This window comes from Adiantum capillus-veneris, chromosome 9, assembly GCF_014529385.1.
Source record: "Adiantum capillus-veneris isolate H3 chromosome 9, ASM1452938v2, whole genome shotgun sequence".
Classification (NCBI taxonomy): Eukaryota; Viridiplantae; Streptophyta; class Polypodiopsida; order Polypodiales; family Pteridaceae; genus Adiantum; species Adiantum capillus-veneris.
In genome coordinates this window covers 80,023,009-80,037,241 of record NC_140939.1, presented here as the reverse complement: position 1 = coordinate 80,037,241, position 14,233 = coordinate 80,023,009, and the positions used below count along the sequence as shown (strand labels likewise).

Genomic DNA, 14,233 nt, shown 5'->3' with positions numbered 1-14,233 from the left:
TCTAGTCGACGACGTTCCTCTGATGCAGATCAGACGCCACTTGGACGCGATGAGACGTCTGACTAGACGACGTCAGTTTAGCCGTAGCTAGATAGCATTAGTTTAGGGTTTCTCATAGCTTATGTATCATGAGACGGATTTTATACGTCTTTTTGAACCATGTATATTATTACATTTGTCACCGCAGTTCCTTTTGCCAATCAATTCTTTATGCCTATGATGTTGTACAATTGTCATTATTACATTTGCCAATCAATTCATTTTGCCTATGATGTGTACAATTGTCAATTTTGCAAACAATGCGTCTTGTGGGTGACTATTTTGGGTCTATTATCTACCCTTGCACTTTTTTTTAAAAGTGAATCAAGTACAATATGGTTGATGGGTGGTAGGGCATTCAATGCCCTGCCACCAAAAAAATATTCTCTCGGGCGTCGCTATAAGCGTCGCTATTTATGGCTCTGTAGCGTCGCTATGAGCGTCGCTATAGTCTTCTGTGTAAACGTCGCTATAACCGTCGCTATGCGCGTCGCTATGAGCGTCGCTATATAGCGACGCATATAGCGACGCTCTCGTAGCGACGCTCTTAGCGACGGTTTTAGCGACGCTGGGGGTTATAAAAACCCAGTGTATTTCCGTCGCTAACAGCGTCACAAGAGCACACAACCTCTTGTAGTGTAACCAAGTCTTCATCATGCCAACTAGCCCCAATACTCGCTGACTGCCAATCATGATCTTCACAGATAAGAGGATATGGCCCAAACATACATTGAAGCATAATATTGCTCCACCCGAGCATGCCCCAACCTTCAGTGACCTCTATTTTTTGTGTTGCATCAAGGAGAAATATTATTGTTGCTATTATTGCCGACAAGAGCAAGTTCCAAAAACCTCTTATTTGATTGTTGCAGTCTCTGTGAACTGTTTTAATGACCACCGTGAATGTTTAGTTTGGCTTCGATCAGAGTAGTACCATCATGTTAACCAGACTTGTTTAAATTAAATTAGTTCTTGTAATTTGTTTCTACCTAGACTGAGACACAACTATTTCGGGCCTTCCTCATCACTAGAGACTGTCGTGTAGCCACCTCGACCTTGCAATATTGAGATTGTATGTTTGGACATTAGTTCTTGTAATTTGTTGCTATTGATCTCATTGCAATTTTTCATAAATACTTCACGTAATTTTATGATCATCTTATGGGATCGTATACTAACGTTTGTGATGGTTTTCATGTGAAACATTGATGTATAGACTACAGGATTTATCAAGCCATTATCTACTGATTAATCATTTTCTTGAGGTTTTGCAGATTTTGCACAAAATTAGCACCTCCGATGCCATCGTACGTAAATCCATGATGATGATTAATATTTTATAGTTTTTTTTTAATTTGAAGAAAAACATCTCTAATGCCATGGTACGTAAAGCCATGATGATTACTATTTTAAAGTTTTTTGGAGCGTCTCTAATGCTATGGTGAATACCATGATGCCATGGTAAGTAAAGCCATGATGATGTTTACTATTTTACAACTTTTATTTGATTCGAAGAAAACGTCTTTGATGCCATGGTACAAAAAACCATGATGAAATTTTAAAGCTTTTTTTAGGGTCCCTTATGCCATGGTGAATACCATGACTCCATGGTACATAAATCCATGATGATGGCAACTGTTGAGATCTTGGGGCCCCCAATTTGTTTATTACATTTTGAATTTGTATATATGTGTGCACATGTGATTACATTGAGATTAAATTTTTTTCTATGTCGTTTGCACATGTGATTGCATCACCATTATGTTTGTTTCTATGTTGTCTCCAGAGCCGCATCGTGAACCGTTGTCATGCATTTTTTGTCTGAAAATGAAGTCACTTATCTATGCTAAAAAGCTTGACCACTAGCCTTGAGAACATATGTGTACATAGTGCTTGAGTCTCAAGACTGCTCTTGTAAAAATTCATGTACAAAGGTTTTGTTGTGCTAAGCTATTTGCTGGAGTTTTGGGCTAGTTGAAATTTCTAAAGATGGTTTTCAATAATCATTTTTAGTTGATCTTGATAGCCTGTGAATCGGACTCACACGTCATGAGTTACATGCATTTGAAGTGGTCGGTCCCTTACTTAGAAAGAGGTTGCAGATATATGCGAGGAAAGGATGATGTGATAGATTTAATTATAAATGATGAGTTCAAGACTTTTTGGAGATAGCTGAAGTGATAAGCTCTCAGTCGTGCTTTACCATGTTGCATTTGGTGCTCCGAGTCATCCACCAAGACGACTCAGTGTGGGGAGCAAAATAGGAAATTTGTGTGTCGAGGGGGGGATGTAGGAGGATGGTGCCAAGTGGCAATGAATTAATCCCACATGGGGGGGAGCAAGTGGAAAATGGGCGATTGGTTACCCCCTAAGGTTGAATCAAAGGGGAGAATGAAGCTCTCTTGCATTTCCCATGGGGGCTCATGGACTTTGGGGAAGGAAAGGACACCCATTCTCAGTAAAAACATGCTCCCCAGGCACTTGGCCAAGGTTTTGGTCCACTGGACACTTCCTCCTAACCCTTTTCTTGGTCAAAAATTGACCGACATGACATTTTTAAACCCAAATAAGGCCCAAAATGAGCCAATAAAAAAGGGCCTACAAGGAGAGTTATGTCGGCTAAGAGGAGAGAGAAAATCCCTTGGGATAAGATCCATAAAACCCCCCTTTTTAATAGTTGCAATTCTCTGCACACTTTTTTGGGCCAAGACAGACTAGTTTTTTTGGAGCTTTTGACAGATACCCCATCTTCGAAAGCTTGTAATTCTCTCATCTGTTGTCGGAATCAAGCATATGGATACTCTACTGAGGTCTACATGACACAAGATTTGTCTTTATGGTATTGATTTTTAGTAATTTCAATCACGGTTTGGGTTAGGATTTTTTACCACCTCACTTTACAGATGTTTGATATAGGTGTTTTCTGTAGCTTTATGGTGTTCCTTTCTGATGGTGTGGTGTGTGCAAGGCTATAGAGACTCTCATTTTCCTTCTTTTTTGCATGCCAACATCATTTTGGTGCCCTCACAGAGGATCAAGTACTCCCATGCTCCAATTATTGTGAAATATGTTTATTCTACAATAGGTAGTGAATGTAAGAGAGATGTGCGTCCTTATGGACAACTGCCTATGTATGTGTAAATTGTAGATATCACTTGAGGTGGTCGTATAGTTGGAGTTACCTTGTGTGAGGTGGATTTGATACTGGTGCAATCCATCGACATCCCTTGAGTTTTTGACGTCACATGTAAGTGTTTTTATGGCAATCCAACATGGCAGATGAATTCCCACAGTTTCATGGATTGCCTAATGAGAATGCACATAATTTTATTGAAAAATTGGAATCAATTGCATGCTGCAAAAAATACAAGACCAAGCCATATTGTAGCGGCTACTGCAATACTGTTTACAGAATGAAGCAAAAGTTTGGCCACACAATTATGAGGAGTTGATGCAGGCAAAAAATCTAGGGGTAGTTTTGGATTACAATCTTGTGAAGCAAGATTTCTTGGCAGAATATCCATTCATTGAAGTATGTAATGAAGTTTGGCATGAAATTTTGGGGTACACTCAAAAGGTAATCAAGTGTTGATGATTTTGTCATGGAGTTCACCCGTTTCTGGGATAAATGGGCCCGAGCTTTTGGAAATGAAATCACCCCATCCATGTTAAAGAAGGACCGTTTTGTGGTCAACCTAAAAGAAAGTCTTAAGTTCAATGTCGAGCTAAACAGACTCATCACCCTCAAGGAGCCAGTCGGTATTGCCAGAGAGAAAGAATGGAAGGCTCAAAGACTTAATGAATATGGAAAAGCGATCTCAGTACAAAATAATGGTGGCCAAAAGAAGAAGATTCAGGTAGAAGCTAGAATCCAACCTGTTCAAAGGGCTGCTAATTCTGAACCGTAACAACGAAATATGCAAGACATGATGACCATGATGCAAGAATTGTGACTTAATGTTCTTGGAGAAGGTGGTCCTGAACGTTGGTGCACCTAGAATTCCTCGACCCATGGACGTGTCAACATCACATATAGGACATCATGCAAGTTGATTGTCGCAGACCTTGGCAAGTGCTAGATGTAGCCTGGAATCAGTGGTACATGATGTGTATGCTAATTGTGGCTCTAAGTTGGTCGAATGCTGTTCCGAAGCTTTGCCAAATTGAGAGGCTTCACAGCTTGATATATGTGTTGAGCTTATATGTGAAGCTACTCAATATATGGCTTCTCTATATATAGCACCGAGGTCCCCTCTATATATACATCATCTCATGTGTGTATTCTACACACTTTGGGGTTCTATTCCTATGCTCTCTCTTTCTCTCTCAACATGGTATCAGAGCAGTACGTTTTTTTTTTGATTTTTTTGTTAATTGAAAGAGATTTTGCAGAATCTACTTGAATGTGGTCTAAAACTTTGCAGAAGGAAGTTTTTTCAAATTCTGCACCAATTTTGAGTTATCGTTCGCGGACTGTGTACATACCTGAAAAGCAACTTCCGCTTTTTGTTTTTGATTTTTTTGCTAATTGAAAACGATTTTGCAGAAACTACTCTATAAAGGGATTGGAATCAATGTGCTCTATAACTTTGCAGAAGAAAGTTTTTTCAAATTCTGCACCGATTTTGAGTTATTGTTCGGGGACTGCGTACATACCTGAAAAGCAACTTCCACTTTTTGTTTTTGATTTTGCTACTAATTGAAAACGATTTTTCAGAAACTACTCGTGAGAGGGACCGGAATCGATGTAGTCTACAACTTTGCACCGATTTTCAGTTATCGTTCACGGACTGCGTACATGTCCGAAAAGCAAGTTTCGTTCTATGTTTTTGATTTTTCTGCTAATTTAAAACAATTTTGTAGAAACTACTCGCGAGAGGGATTGAAATCCTTGTGGTCTACAACTTTGCAGAAGGAAGTTTTTTCAAATTTTGCACCGATTTTACGTTATTGTTTGCGGACTGCGTACATACGTGAAAAACAAGTTTTGTTTTATGTTTTTGATTTTTCTGCTAATTGAAAATGATTTTGCAGAAACTACCCGCGTAATCGATGAGAAACTATTCGCTTGAGCCATCGGAATCGATGTGGTCTATAACTTTGCAGAAGAAAGTTTTTCTAAATTCTGCACTGATTTTGGGTTATCGTTTCGGACTGCGAATATGCTTGTAAATCAAAATTTTACTTTTTGCTTTTGATTTTTCTCATAATTGAAAACTTCTCAATTATATTTTTTCTTCATCAATCATATATTTGTTACTGACGTACGTAACTTTGCTGCAAAAGCCAGTTACATATCGTTCCGATTCAATTGAGCCGTTGATGATCGTCCAAATTCTATCGAGCTACTGTTGGTACATGATCTTTTGTTATATGATATACTCGTTCATTGATTCTCGTATAATTATTCTTTTAGAGATATAGTTTACGTCGTTTTATTGATAATTTCACATTGATACCATAGTGATTTTGATGGTACCATGATGATGTTTTGTTAATACTTTTGTCATGGTGATTTTCGTTGATACCATGATGATATTTCATTGATACCATGGTTATTATCGGTGATGCCATGATGATATTTCGTTGATACCATAGTTATTCTCGGTGATTCCATGATGATATTTAGTTGATTCCATGGTGATTTTTGTTGATACCATGATGATGTTTCGTTGATACCATGGTTATTCTCGGTGATACCATGATGTTGTTTCGTTGATACCATGGTTATTCTCGGTGATGCCATGATGTTATTTCGTTGATACAATCATTATTCTAGGTGATATCATGATGCTTTTCGTTGATACCATGATGATTTATTCATTTTTATTGATACAATGATGATATTTTGTTAATACTTTGATGGTATTCATTGATCACTACGTTGATAAATGTTATTTTATGTAGTATATACACATATCATTTGCATCACGTATTCACACATCTTGTACTTTTACGTTCATACTTTATGTACCATATGTTGTCGTGCGTATATATGTCGTCAAAAGAGTGACGTCGCGAACCATCTCTTATGGCATTGTGGATGTAATTATTTCACTAACGATGCTAATAATTTTCATGACTATGTTTTTTTGAGTCTATGATCTATGTAGGATTGATCAAAGAATTGATTTTATGAAGACAAACTTGGTGACAATAAAAGATTTATGAAGATATGTTTGGTGATGCCATATTGATGAGAACATGAAGACATGTTTGGTGATGCGATATTGATGACAAGCTAGACAACAGATTCACGGAGACACTTTTGATTACAAGCTAATCGATAGCCTTTACACCTTTTTATTGAACCTTTGTATTCATTATTGTATTTGATAGGATAGGAGTAATGTAACTCCTCATAAACGATTCATTGTAAAGGAGTGATGTAGCTCCTCATAAAATATTCATTGTAAAAGAAGTGATGTAGCTCCTCGTGAACATTTGTATATTCAATGATTTTTATAATATAACGGTGGGTGTATATAGAGCTGTGGGTTTTTCCCTTGATCCCCCAAGGGTTTTTTCATCCACAGTTAGGGACCCTTATTTGAGCGCGGGTGTTGAGCTTATATGTGAAGCTACTCAATATATGACTTCTCTATATATAGCACCCAGGTCCCCTCTATATATACATCATGTCACATGTGTATTCTACACACTTTGGGGTTCTATTCCTGTGCTCTCTTCTTCTCTCTCAACAAAGTGTTGCCGTGGTATGTATGCCAAATGGCAATGGTTTGACGACCATTTTGGATGGCGGTGATATTATGGTGTGTAGATTGCATGAGGTACCGTGATGTATTCAAGGTGATTGTCCAAGCTTGACAAGTTCAATATCTGATGGACGGCCATTGGTCACAGTATTGCATAAGGGAGCTTTTTGTTCTAATGGTCGGGGCAAGCAAGGGTCGTGGGAAGGGCTTGATAAAAAAAGAAATGTTGAAAGGTGGTAGGCATGCAGGAAGAAAAACGCCAACTGCATGATAAGGAGAAGAAGGGGCCCCATCTAGGGGGTGGCAAGGTGGCATGAGAAGGGGTAGCATGGTGAGATACAATGGACGGGGGGCCAAGGGGCTTGGCCTTGAAGGAGGTTTTCATATGACAGAGGAGAGGGGCTGTGTCACAAGCTGCACGAGGGCCGGACCCGAAAGAGGAAGCCAAGGAGTTAAAGACATCAAGGAGCCAAGTCACAGGAGGTTTACAGGCTTCAAATGGAACGAAAGAGGGGGCTCGATCATAAGATGCATGGGATAGCAACCAGATGAAGGCAAGGAGGAGTTGATGCATGGGGTGACTGAAGAAGACGAGGGTTGCAGGAGGTCAGGGAGGTGGGGTGGCATAGTGCGGGGACAGAGAGAGGAGAGAGAGACTACCAATTGGGGGTCTTAGGCCGCAGGTTGCTGCATAGCAGAGGAGGAGAGAGACAGAGCAGGTGCGAGTTGGCATAAGGGCTGCTAGATAGGAAGGAGCTACAGCTGGAGGGCGAATTTGAGGGAATGAAAAGGGGCACGTTTCCTTGTAGTAGCAAGGGAAGAAGGTAGGGCTGCAAATGACTGCAGAGAAAGAAACTCCAATTGCAGGAGGGACAGTGAGCTGATACCAATTACCACGGGTAGAGGAGAGCTGAAGGTTGTAAGACTTGGCCATCAGTTATCGAGAAGAAGGAGAGGGGTTGTTCGAGAGCGCTAGAAAGGAGATGAGAGTACTAAATAAAGGGCCATCGTATGCATGGGATGATGCTGCCGGGCGCATGAGTGCATGAAGCTGATCAGAGGGTGGCCGTCAAGGATCCAAGAAGTGGGTTGTCATATCAGAAGCAGGTCGCATAAGTTGCTTAGAAAATCTCGGAGATTCGAAGGAAATGTGAAGGAGGACCGGCTTACATAGAGAACAAAGCAGCAGGCCTAAGTAAGATTTCATCGTTGTAAATACACCGATTCTTGATGCTTGAGTGGGTATACAACATTTTCTCTCGTGATCTCATGCCTCTATACGTACTATCGCGTATCTGAGTGGCAAGTGAGGTGTGCGCAAAGGGTACAAGTCTTTGATATGTGCCCAGTTTTGGGGTGTGTCTAGTGAGTGAGTGCTACCTCAATGGTTGTGGTATATGCAAGCTTGTGGACAAACTTAAGTCGGCCATTCATCTTGAGATTTCGAATGAGTCCAGATTGGTTCTTTTTGGATTGGAGTGCTCTCTACACGGTTGAGGCTTGATGTTATGATTGCATACTGGGTTATTGGGTATATGCACATTTTTGGGGTGTCTCTGAGTGTCGGGACTACTTGTATGTGTGTGTATGATGCTATCAAGGGTCATAGATTGGGATAATTTATTGCATGATTTACAACCAAGTGTATACAATTAGGGTTGGTCGGATTTTGGCCTTGGACATTGATTGTTTGCAGAGTGGGTATCTCGGTGTGTGTTTAGTAATGGATTGGGGTGTTGTGAAATCACTCGGCTATAGAGAGGCATTCATACTGTGTGCTCGTGGTTTTTCTAGTTTCCCCCTTTCCTTCTTGTGGTGCCCCCACTGAGGATCACACTTATCGCTCAAGTGATGGCATGGCGCAATAACATGGTGCCAGATTGTGAGTTAGTGTTCTCCGATGAGCAAGATGCTAAAGATTGGATGTCAGATGTGGAGCTCTGGAGGTTGTTGATGCGGATGGTGACCAACAAAGGGCTATGCCGCTAGTGATGCAAGGGAAAGCCAAAGCTTGGTTTGAGGGGTTAGAAGTTCCTGATCGGCAGTCATGGAAGCTGGTTCGAGCTCGGTTTATTCAAGATTTCAAGCAGAGAATTTTGCCTGCAGAATTGGATGCAAACATGAAGGTTTTGAAGCAAGATGGAAGCGGTGAGTTTAGAACCTTTTTAAAGAAATTTGAAGATATTTGGCAGCAATTAAAAGTTGCTACACAATCTTGAGGGAACGACTACTTCAAGTTAGAGAGGTTTTTGGAGTGTCTACATCCAAATATTAGAGAAAAGGTCGAGCTTGCCGATGTGGAAAGTTATGAAGATGTTGTCTCCTTAGCCAAGGCAAAGAGCAAGAAAGCAAAGAAGAAGTTGGAGATGGGTTTACTGAAGCTGACAGACGATGGATATAGCTCGATAACGGAGTTGCATCATGCCATGAAGCCAAAAGGGAGTTCAAAAGCCGTCAAAGAGATAGCTGCTTTGCCATTGGTAAGCCATTTTGGTCATTCATTTCAATTTGTACCTTCAATTTGGTGTGCTGCTATACAAGAGTTTGTCAGCTCGGCTAGCAAGGATGCGGTCCTAGCCGAAGAGTGTATGCATGAAGAATCAAATGAAGCTATGGATCAGAGCTTGCATGAAAAGTTTGAAGATGTTGACAAAGCGATGGTCAAAGCTGTACAGGAAGAAGCTAGCTAGGGGGTTGGGCAACCTTGCCCTACCAATTGTATTGAAGAGCGGTAGTGCATTGCAGAAGGTGTGGACGATGTCAACATACCAGAGAACGAGGTGATAGATCATGGCTTTCTTTCTTGCTTAGCCGATGATATGATTGTAGAAGCGGTCCTAGACGAGCAGGTTGACATTCAAGAGCTAATGATTGAGCAATTAGATTTGCTCTCACCCGAAGTGGTTGAAAATGAAGTATCACAAGCTAGGGTGAACGAAGATTGGCATGGTAAGTCATGTATAGAGTGTATTCCATTTGAAGGACCTACAGCAAAGGGTATGCTTGAGGAGCAGGTAGGCTTGGTTCTCCAAGAAGCAGTGGTAGTGGAAGACAGGGTTGCATCACAGTTGGGAGATCCTATAGCTTTCCATTTGATCCAGGAGGATTCTACAGCTGATAAAATCTCTCACTATCTATCTATTGCTTGTGTACATAGTAAGTATCAATTTTATAATATGCACTCATCTCTTCTCTAAAATAATGCTATGGTTGAGCATGAATGCTCAACGAGGGGTTGGGCAATGACGGTGCACCTAGAATTTGTCAACCCATGGAAGTGTCAGCAACAGGTATATGGCATCATGGAGGTTGATGGTCGTAGAATTTGGCAAGTGCTAGATGCAGCCTGTAACAAATGCTACATGATGTGTATGCTAAATGTGGCTCTAAGTTGGTCGAATGTTGTTCCGAAGCTTTGCTAGATTGGGAGGCTTCATAGCTCGATGGAAATCATTGCAAAATGTTTCCGTGATATGTATGCCAAATGGAAATTGTTTGACGACCATTTCGGATGGCGGTGATATTATGGTGTGTGAATTGCATAAGTTGCCGTGATGTATGCAAGGCGGTTGTCCAAGCTTGACAAGCTCAATATCTGATGGATGGCCATTGGTTGCAGTATTTCATAAGGGAGATTTTTGTTCCGATGGTTGGGGCAAGCAAGGGTTGTGGGAAGGTGGCCCAAGTCGAAGGGCTTGATAAAAAAAGAAATGTTGAAAGGTGGTGGGCATGCAGGAAAAAAAACGCCAACTACATGATAAAAAGAAGGAGGGGTGCCATCTAGGGGGGTGGCAACGCGGCATGAGAGGGGGTAGCATGGCGAGATACAATGGACGGGAGGCCAAGGGCTGCAGGAGAGGAGAAGAACACCAAGGGGCTTGGCCATGAAGGAGGTTGTCATATGAGAGACCAGAGGGGCTGTGTTGCAAGCTGTAGGAGGGTGGCACCCGAAGAGGGAGCCAAGGAGTCAGGGAAATCAAGGAGTCAAGTAAGAGGTGGTTAATGGGCTACAAATGGAAAGAAAGAGGGGGCTTGATCACGAGCTGCATGGGATGGCAACCGGATGCAGGCAAGGAGGAGTTGATGCATGGGGTGACTGAAGAAGAGGAGGGCTGCAGGAGGTCAGGGAGGTGGGGTGGCATAGTGCATGGACAGAGAGAAGAGAGAGTGACCGCCAGTTGGAGGTCTTAGACCCGCACGTTGCTACATAGTAGAGGAGGAGAGAGACAGAGCAGGTGCAAGATGACAAAAGGGCCGCTAGAGAGGAAGGAGCTACAGCTGGAGGAAAAATTTGAGGGAATGAAAAGCGTAATGTTTCCTTGTAGCAAGGGAAGCACGTATGGCTGCAAATGACTACAGAGAAATAACCTCCAATTTTTGCACGAGACACCGTGAGCTGATACCAATTACCAAGGGTAGAGGAGAGCTGAAGGTTGCAAGACACGCTGTGAGCGGCATGGATACACAAAGAGCGCCTCTATACTGACCCGACACACACTCTTGGTATGATACACACACACACTATGGGGCACCACGCGGCTTACACAACCCACCTGGCCGAGACAGGGAACACACCAATGGAGTGAGAGGAGAGAGACTATCTACTTGCCCACTCCACACAGAGAGAGACACGCACACACACACACACCCAAAAAACTCATCTCAAAAGATGAGAATTTATGATGTTTTGGTACAATAGAGCTTGCGCCAACACCAATGGGGCAAATAGCTCACACAATATGGAATATGCCAGATACAATCACAAATTGGAGTAGAAGCTTCGCTCATAGGAGAAACTTTCACAGCAAAACACAGCAAAAAAACAGTGAGGAGTTTTGAAAAATGGACAGTGCCATTGCATCCGGCATGGCCGAAAACCCCAGTCTACAATGTCAAAGTGCTCAAATCCGACCTTGGATGAGCAGTTTATGGCCAAAACACGCTCCAGAATGGGCAAAAACACAGTTGCAGCTGTTTCTCCTCTTCTCTCCACTCTTTTTCTGGTCTTCTCTCTTTTTTTTCAGTTTCCACACTTAGCTTTATCACTTGGGAATCCTTGTCCTTTTAGATGACCTCAAACGGACCCCGAACAGGCCAAAAACTGACCTCACAGTGCATAGTTGTCACTCTGCTGCATCCATCCTCACACCTGACACTCAACTTTTTTCAATAATGCATCCCTCCACCACGTGAAGTGGCCCCAAAATATGGTCCTCATGATGACCTTTTTGCATAATTATCACAAGAAAACACCCACGTTGTATCCGTACTCATCCACGTGTAAATATTGACCCCATTCGACGTCCTGATGCCACTAGATGCCATCTGATGCACCTGCTTACCTCATGTCGTCGGCCTGCGGATAGCTTTCTTGAGAAATTTTACGCGCTACCAACTCCTCATTATTGTAGAAAAAACACACTAATACTGGTAATAATGAAAATCGATGCACTATGTACACCCTGTCCTACCTGTACACATGTGGGCCCCACGTAACCACCTGGCTTTAGGAAACGGGCAATCCTTTATTCGATGCACCATGCATGTGTATATACATATGCACAATCCCTTGCTCGAAAAAACTCCTGACATAATTTGCCCATCCCCTAGCCTGCTAGATCATTCATGATCAGCAGCAAAAAGAGATATGAGACTCGTAGCGTCACAAGTCTCCTCATCCCTCACATACATTACTTGTTATGCAGACAGCTCATCTTGCTCCACCATCATTAAACAATATGTATACTCACGCCGCTGACGTGATTGTTCTAATACTTAGTCGGCATTCAGAACATAAAAATCACTTATTCTATGGAATTTTTAAATAATTATTATGAATTTTTTATACTTGCTCCAAAATTCTCTAATGAAGTGTGAAAATGAGTGGGATAATCGCCCTTTTTCTCAGCTAGTGAAAAAGCATGAAACTTGCAGTGTAAAAGAATGTCTTAAAAATAAACGAATTAGTATCACTAATATTAAGAATGTCGAATTAGCATCATTAATTATTAAGGAATATAGTTCATTGGCCTCGAGAGGCTCACCTCGACTCTTTCTCTCCCTTGGCCTTCAGAGATGGGGGTTTTATCCTCCTCTCCTCTTGCCTTTGGCTGCTCTCGTGCTCTCCCCCTCTTCGCTTCTTTGAACGGCGCCCTCTCTTCACTTGGTTGTTAGCACAACTGCCCCTTTCAGTTCATATGTTTCCTCATTTGATCATGGTGACCTCATTTACTCGGATATCAACACCCTCCTGTAGCTCAGCAACCTGATCTGTCTTGATTCTCTTTCCTATAGCAAGCCACTCTATTAGACTCTCAAGGATGTGACATCCTTGAGAGCTTCTAGTGGCTTGCTAGGTCGGTGCAGCAGGTCACACTTTGACACTTTGAATTTTCGTCAGCTCCACCTCTTGCACACTGGGAAAAATGTTGATTATGCATTCCAATGTATGAACATGCAAGACTCAAGCTCAGTCACTTGCGCTAACAGGTGAAGGCTCAAACCACTAGCATAGCAAAGTGGGTTGATGCTAGGCCCCATTGAAAGGGATAGGAAAGCATGTGATCATATATGCAAGTTGAGCCTCAAGTGGAAAGCGTGGTGATGGCCCAAATGTAGGTAGTTTGGTAATCCACATACTAAGAGTATATACCACACTTTAATGATTAAGACTGATTGGTTCTCCCCACTCATCAAACACAAGGGCTTGACATGGTTGGAAGCAAAATGGGTGACAATTACAAATAACATATGGAACCCATACTAGCCTTCTTTCATGGTGATATTCTTGTGGAAGGTGTTATGGGGAGCTCTGTCCGTATGAGTGAATGTTCTGGTTTGAGGTATTGGTTCATATAGATGTTTGGGCTGTAAAAGGAAAGTGACAATCTCTCTCACTTATTTACGGGTGCTCAACAATCTGTGGCCCAACAAGAAATTTATGTAGATGTGCTCAAATGCACTATGTAATCATGTGAATGTCCCACGTGAGTTCAATAAGAGGGGTTTTAGATTGCTAAAATTTTAGGAGATTTAACAGAGATACAATAAAATAGGGTATTTTTATATTCATGTTAACCATGTTAATCGTGTTAATCTATGCTCGGTAATCTATGGCCGAACAAGAAAGTTATGCAGATGGGTATAATTGCACTATGTAATCATGTTAATGTACCACCTGAGTTCAACAAGAGGGGTTTTAAAATGTAAAATTTTAGGAGATTTAACAGATATACAATAAAATTGGGTATTTTTATATTCATGTTAACCATGTTAATCATGTTAATCTATGCTCGATAATCTATGGCCCAACAAGTAATTTATGCAGATGGGTCTTGCACTATGTCATCATGTTAATGTACCACTTGAGTTCAACAAGAGGTGTTTTAAAATGCAAAAATTTTAGGCCATTTAAGAGAGATACAGTTAAATAAGGTATTTATATATTCATTTTTGAAAAAAATCTTAAAATAAGGGGT

The 14,233-nt window shown here is 41.4% G+C and overlaps 1 pseudogene; it reads left to right on the top strand.

Moving 5' to 3' along the window:
* Positions 1 to 8,606: 8,606 nt before the first annotated feature.
* Positions 8,607 to 9,952, top strand: LOC147450714 (uncharacterized; annotated as a pseudogene).
* Positions 9,953 to 14,233: the final 4,281 nt, after the last annotated feature.